Genomic DNA, 7,139 nt, shown 5'->3' with positions numbered 1-7,139 from the left:
TTTCCCTTCTTTAAGATCACTTTGGGATATAAGTCCAGTAGTAACCTGCTGGGTCAAAGGATATTCACAGTTTGATAACTTTTTGAGAATAGTTCCAAATTGCTCTCCAGATTGGCTAGATGTATTCACAATTCCATCACAATGTATCATGTCCCTGTTTTCCCACATCCCCTCCAATATTGCACATTATCTTTTCCTGTCATTCTAGCCAATCTGACAGGTGTGTAATGGTATCTCAGAGTTGTCTTATGACTTGGGGTAAGGCCTCAGTTCTAAAATATATAGAGATTGACTCAAATTATAAGAATTCCTCTGTTGATCAGTGGTTAAAGAATATGAAACTAGAATTGGCATACGAACAAATTAAATTCCACTATAGATTTATAGAAAAATGTTCTAAGTATTTATTGATTGGAGAAATGTAAATTAAAACCACCCTGAGGTACCATCTTATTCCTATCTGATTGACTAAGATGACAGTCAAATATGATAATACTGGAGAGATGTGGAAAAATAGATACACTAAAGCATTGCTGCTAGAGTTGTAATCTGCTATCATCATTCTGGAGAACAATTTAGAACCACATCCAAAGGACTATCAAATTGTGCATGCCCTTTAATCCAGCAGAGACACTACTGTTTTTATGTCCCAAAGAAATCATGGATCAAATGACCCAGATGTTTAAAAGTGTTGGTAGAAGCTCTTTTTCTGGTGACATAGAATTGGAAGAAAGAGTAATGCCTCTCATTTGGGGAATGGCTGAACAACTTTTGGTATAGGAAAATGATAGTACTCTTCTATAGAAAATGTTGCATACCCTCATTTACATATTTGATGTTGAGTGAATCAAGGAAAACCAGAACATCACCATATACAGCAACAACAAGATTATGTGATGATCAACTATGATAGACTAGGTTCTTCTCAGCAATTCAGTGATCCAAAGCAATCTCAATAAAGTAAGGATGGAAAACGGCATCTATATGTAGAGAGAAAAATATAGAGACTAAATGTAGATCAGCACATACTATTTCTGTCTTCTGTTTGTTTTTTTTTCTTTTGATCTTTCCCTTTTGTTCTAATTTTTCTCTCCCAACATGATGCATATAGAAATTTCTTTAAAATGAATGTATATGCATAATCTTAAAAAATGTAAAAATGCTTCATAAGCATTAAAGTGTCATATAAATGTTTTAAAAAGAAAAAAAATAATCAAAGATGTAAGTTTCCATGGAAAAAAAAATCCAAGTTACAGCCATGTGGGAAAAGTTTTAAGCCATTAGTAATTAGAGAAATGCAAATTGGAATACTCTGAGACTGCAGCTCCTTAGGAATTGATGGGAAAAGATAAAAAGAAAAAAAATGCTGGAGGGGAAAATGTGGAAATAGTTATAGCCATGTATTGTTGATTGAGTTGTGAGTTGGTCTAGCCAATTTCAGACATATGCCCCAAAGTATTTAAATTCTGAATACCTTTCACCCAAAGATACTTTTTAAAAGCCAATATGTGAAAGAGATCAAAGAATGATTAAGAGGACCCATGAATATAAAAATACTTAGAAACACTTTGTAGAGGATAACAAATGTAGAGTGAAGAAAGCAGGACCAGGAAAACAATTTACACAATAACAACAGATTTAAAGAACAAGTAATTTTTTACACTTAAAAATATGACCAATGAAATTACTAACCTTGATTCCAGAGTGCAAATGACCAACTAAGCAAGATATTTTATAACAAATAGGTGGTGAATTTAAAATGTAGAAAAATGTGGGATTTAGATTAAATAATGACAGTTAAGAGATTTATTTAATCACTAAATACCTATCTATGCAATTAATTGTATAAGTTTCTATAGTAGAGTTTGTATGTGTTTAGAATTTTAAATATGAAGGGTTCCAATCTGGGAAGAAAGGAGATAAGGAAAACAAGTGGAAGATCAATCAATCTGGTCAGGAGATACTTTGTTTAGCCCTGGATGTCTCTGTTGTTACCAGGTATCTGGCATGAAATTTTCCAAAGGATGGTATGCAACTCAGTTTTTCCCATTGCTAGAAATTCTTGAGACTCTGAGATTTTGGAAATCAGCATGATTTAATAAAACGGAAGTCTATCATGGAGCCCTGTTTTAAACAATGAGAGTTTTAATTTCACTTGTTTCACTGCACCCTACCTAGATAATCAACTGTGTAAGCAATTGCTCTGAATGTTAGAATATTCTTTGGCTACTGAGTTGCCATTGATCACACTCTATTGGCAATATTAGCTTTGATAACAAATTGAACATTCTAAAAATTAAAATCATGGGCCTCAGTTTTTCTTGATTGCAAATTTTTATCACAATCAAAAAAGATATATTTATGGGCAGAGACAATGTGGGAATTGGTTTGGTGTGGCTATACATATTCGATACACTGCTTTTTTTTTTTTTTTTTTTCAAAAGGGGGGAAATGCTGGGAGCTATTTTAGGAAGATAATATTCAGTTTTTGCAGTGTTGTTCTTCAACAGGCCAAGACATTTTAAATTCAGCAGACTTTTCTTTCTGATTTTTAATCTTTGTCTTTCTTTCTCTTCCTATTTTTCTTTTTCAATTTCTGAATGGCATGACCTGAGTGAAGACCTCTAATAAGAAGGGGGTCTCAATTTATGCTTTTAGTGTGACTTGAAATTTTGCAGTAACAAGTTGAGCTACAGCTAAAAGCTACAGGTGTTTGATTATCGTAGATAAATTTACATTCTCTTCCTGTTGCCTCCTACCCTCTTTTTTTCATTAGCATTAAGAGTGTGTCATTGGCTAGTATTCTTGGCTCTGGGTAGATTTCTATATTAGTATGTAAGGCTGGGCTCCTCCAGCCAATGAGAGAAAAGATCAGAAGGGGGTGGAGGCTGCTGCATTAGGGTTCATATACTACTGCATTTGCAGCTTGTACTTTGCAGGACTCTGTTGAGGACACCTTGTCTGTTGGGAGTGGCCTTTTCTCATGAGATTGTAATAAATCCTTATGGCTTTTGACCTCTGATTAAGAGTCACTATCCCACATAGTATACATCTCTCCTCCTCTCTCCATGAAACCTATTCCCTTGGTACCAGCTCACAACTGCTGCTGCAATTACAATCACCTTGGCATAAGCATTTGTTTTTATTTTGTTCACAGATAATTGTGCACTCATCTGAGATGCAACCAAGAGTGGATCAATTCTCTGCTGTCAGACAATAGCTTCTGGCCTAGCAATTAACAAGAAGAAAACATAGTTGCTCCATCAGCCAGCACCACACCATCCATATGTAGAAACATTGTTCCAGCAAATGGAGAAGCTTTGAATGCTATGGATAAATTCTCTTATCTTGCCATTATGAGGTTGACACACTCTTTGCCAGAGCTAGCTCAGTGTTTGGGAAAGCTTGGGAGATGAGTACTGAATACCAAACTGAACGGCTTACAGAGCTGTTACACTTACCTTGTTGCTCTATGTCTGTGAAACTTGGACAGTATATCAGCACCATGCCAGGAAATGGAATCAAGTCCATGTGAATTGTCTTAGGAAGATGCTGAAGCTCCCAAGTAGGACAAAATATGAGACACAGAGGTCCTTTCTTGAAGTAAACTGCCAAATATCCAAACTACTGAAGAGAGTGCGACTCTGTGTAGCCGATCACGTTGTTCTCAATGCGTTACAGACGTTTGTCAAAAAGACTATTTGATGGAGAACTCACACAGAGTCTCACAAGGTGTTCAGAACTAGCAATACAGAGACTCAAGCTTTCTCTTAAAAATTTTAGAATTAATTGTGTGAAATGGGAGACACTGGCATAGGATCAACCAGCATGGTGAGCTCTCATCAGAGAACTATGCTCTATGAACAAAACAGGATTGAATTAGCTCAAAAGAAGTGGAAGACGCACAAAGTTAGAGAAACCACCCCAAATGTTCATAAGGACTATTTGTGTCTGACTCTTTAGCACAGGATTCCATGGTTGTATTGGTCTGATCAGCCACAGTTGAACATGCTAACTTGACATGGAGGCAGTAATGTCATTTTGGTCTTCTTTCAAAATGAAGTACAATATCCATTATCTCTAACACTTTAAAATATTCTCAAGTCAGTGCTAGAGAAAAGAAATAACCAAGAAAGCCTTCAAAGAAAATCTATAGGACCTACCCCAAATCTACCTAATGGAGCCTGGGCTTGACTCTATATGGTAAGCCTCCTATCAACTTCACAAGAATTTTCTATGGAGCATCCCTCCCATCATCATCATCATCATCATCATCATCATCATTATCATCATCATCATCATCTTCATGACTAATATTTACATAGTGCTTATTTCAGGCCAGGTTCTGTGCTAAGCACTTTGTGAATGATATCTCATTTGATCCTCATAGCAATGCTGCGATGTGGTTGCTATTAACTCCCCATTTTACAGATAGGGAAACCGAGGCAAGCAAAAGGTAAGTGTCTTGTATAGGGTCATATATGTGGTAAGCATCTGAAGTTGGACTTGAATTACATTCTTTCTCATTCTCTGTTTTGCACTCAATCCATTGAGTCATGTAAATGCAAAGGGCTTGAAAATTATGTTAATGTCCCCACATCAAATGCAATTGTTAGTTACATGCCTCTTGGCAAAAGCCACAAGATAGCTCAGCCTCCACTAACTTTTGTCCTTCACATACCTTCACCCTTTATCCAAGATTCAATTTTGGGAGAAACCTTACAATCAAATAGCAGAAAAAAGCAATGAAATGGGAAGCTGGTAGAACATTCATTGTTTCCTCCCCCCCTTCCTTCTCCTCATGCCACACTGCTTCAAAGGGAAAATGGTTAATTGTATGAGTGTTGCTTTTGGGAATCTAGGTTTTCTCCAATGGAAAGAAATTAAAAATGCTATCCCATGACTTAGATAATAGGAACAATTTATTTTCTTTCCACATACAAAATAATGATGAGCATAAGGGAATTAAAGTGTGCATGAAAAGGAAAATTTAAATAGGACTTGTAAATTCCATTTATAGACAAATTGTAAGTTTAATTATTTTTTGGGAGGCTTTAAGCAAGTCTGCACATAATTCAGTTTGAAAATTGTTCAAATTAATGATTTCACCTTTTTTCATGAACAAGGTTCAATTAAATATTGTGTGTGTGTGTGTGTGTGTGTGTGTGTGTGTGTTTCCAAGGCATATCTTTTTCCAGTGGCTCCTGTTTCTCAAATGTCAACTCTTCCTTTTGTTCTAGCCAGCTCCTACCACCACAACTGACCACTTCGGTTAAACACTACAGCCACAGATTTAGTGGCCTTCCAGGGCCTCATGACCTTCTGAAATTTCCAAGGTCGCTTGGGCTCATCCATCTTGAGGTATAGACTCATTGAACTAGTGAATCTGGAAAAGATAAATCTTCCACAATTTCCTTACCCTATTTTCCCATGAATCTTTTTGAAGAGACCTTATATTGGGAAATCATAAGGGTAAAAGAACATTTAGGTAGGGGGACAGGGGACTGAACCTCCCTACTGGTTCTTTAGTCAGTACTGTGGATATACAGATAACCCTTTATTAGTACAAATAATGACTTCTCTAAAGTTGGACCACAAAATCACTCTATTTGAAGCTATAGTTATGTAAAATATGGCCATTGGTATTAGCCCAATTCAACCCCATAGTGCAAATCCCACTGATGTATGTGACCAATTCACAAGATTCAATATTTTCATTAATTGGAACCAAACTCAGCTCTGTCTGGAGAAACAATAGGATAACTTAATATAATCTATGCCTTCTCAGAAACAGCTGGAGAGAAGGGCACACAACACAAATCTGTGTCATAAGTAGGAAAACCCAGGAGAAATTTGAAAAGAATGAGTTTATTAAATTTGTCATCTGTAGAAGTGGCTTCAAATCTATTCCTTTTCATTTATCAGCTATGTCCCCAGCCAGGAATGATAACAATACTTAAACTATTTTAAGTACAACTATTTGGTGGAAATTTGCAGCAAAAATAGAGATAAATTACATAAAGTACTGTATGAATCCTGTACGATGATGGAGTCTGTTACTTGCTCAATGGGGCTTTGAACTAGCCAAATATTGTCCAAACTTATTCAAAATGTATCATGGTGCTAAATGTTAGAAATGTTATAGAACATCCTATGCAATTTAGAGACAACATTGAAGTTCTGCAGGATATCATCAGGTAAGTCACAAACAATGGAGAGAATATATCCCTTGGATAGATGTTGATGAGCCATGTCAAAAGTATAACCAACATTTTGACCACAGGTTTTACAAACTGGATCACAAATAATCTCTACTGACCCCAAAAGAAGAAATGACATTTTGGTTTGTTGGGAAAAGCAATAGAGGGGAAGGAAAAGAGAATTAGGGGAAGGGAAAGGGGGACTAGGAGAAGGAGAAGAAAGAAGAAAAGAAGAGAAAAAAAAAAGAGGAAAATGAAAGAGATAGTGGAAAGGAGAAGGGGACAAAGGAACAGAGATGAGGAAGGAGGAAGGGGGAAGACAAGAAAGGCTAAGAAGAACCAAAACCAGCAGCAACAACAGCAGCAACAACAGTGGGGGTGGTAGTGGAGAAGGGAGGGTCATTAGGGTGGTTATGGATTATTTCTGTATTCTCAGGTTCAATGAATCTGGAGCTGAACAACGCAAGGTGAGCTGGTGGTGCAGAGGATACGTTTCATATCATGAATGGAACAAGAGAAGCAGCAGGGAAAAGCAGAAGGGGGGAAAGGCCAAGACTAGTTAGATAATAACCGGAATTGTTTCCCTTTGCAGAAATTTCTTTATGCATTGGAGGTTGACCCCAAATCACTAGAATGTAGCAACAAAATACTGCTACCTTCTACTCCACCTTATATGTGACTTAAAAACAAAGCAGACTTTGATGATCTCTCCTAATGGAAGCATGCAACACTATGATATAAACTAACACAGAGAATCCCTATAGGATATTTGAAAATAGTCATACCTTCCCTTAGTCTTCTCTCTCTTATCCGTATCTCATCTCTGAATTTATCAGTGTCCCTCCTAGAATGTAACATCGTTAAAAACGCCATTTTCTGGACAGGATCTCATCAGCCCAGAGTTGAATGGGTCTATTACCTTCTATATGCCCTCTGAAG

Source organism: Sminthopsis crassicaudata, chromosome 5, assembly GCF_048593235.1.
Source record: "Sminthopsis crassicaudata isolate SCR6 chromosome 5, ASM4859323v1, whole genome shotgun sequence".
Lineage (NCBI taxonomy): Eukaryota > Metazoa > Chordata > Mammalia > Dasyuromorphia > Dasyuridae > Sminthopsis > Sminthopsis crassicaudata.
The sequence above is the reverse complement of the archived record's forward strand: the minus strand, read 5'-3'. Positions refer to the sequence as shown.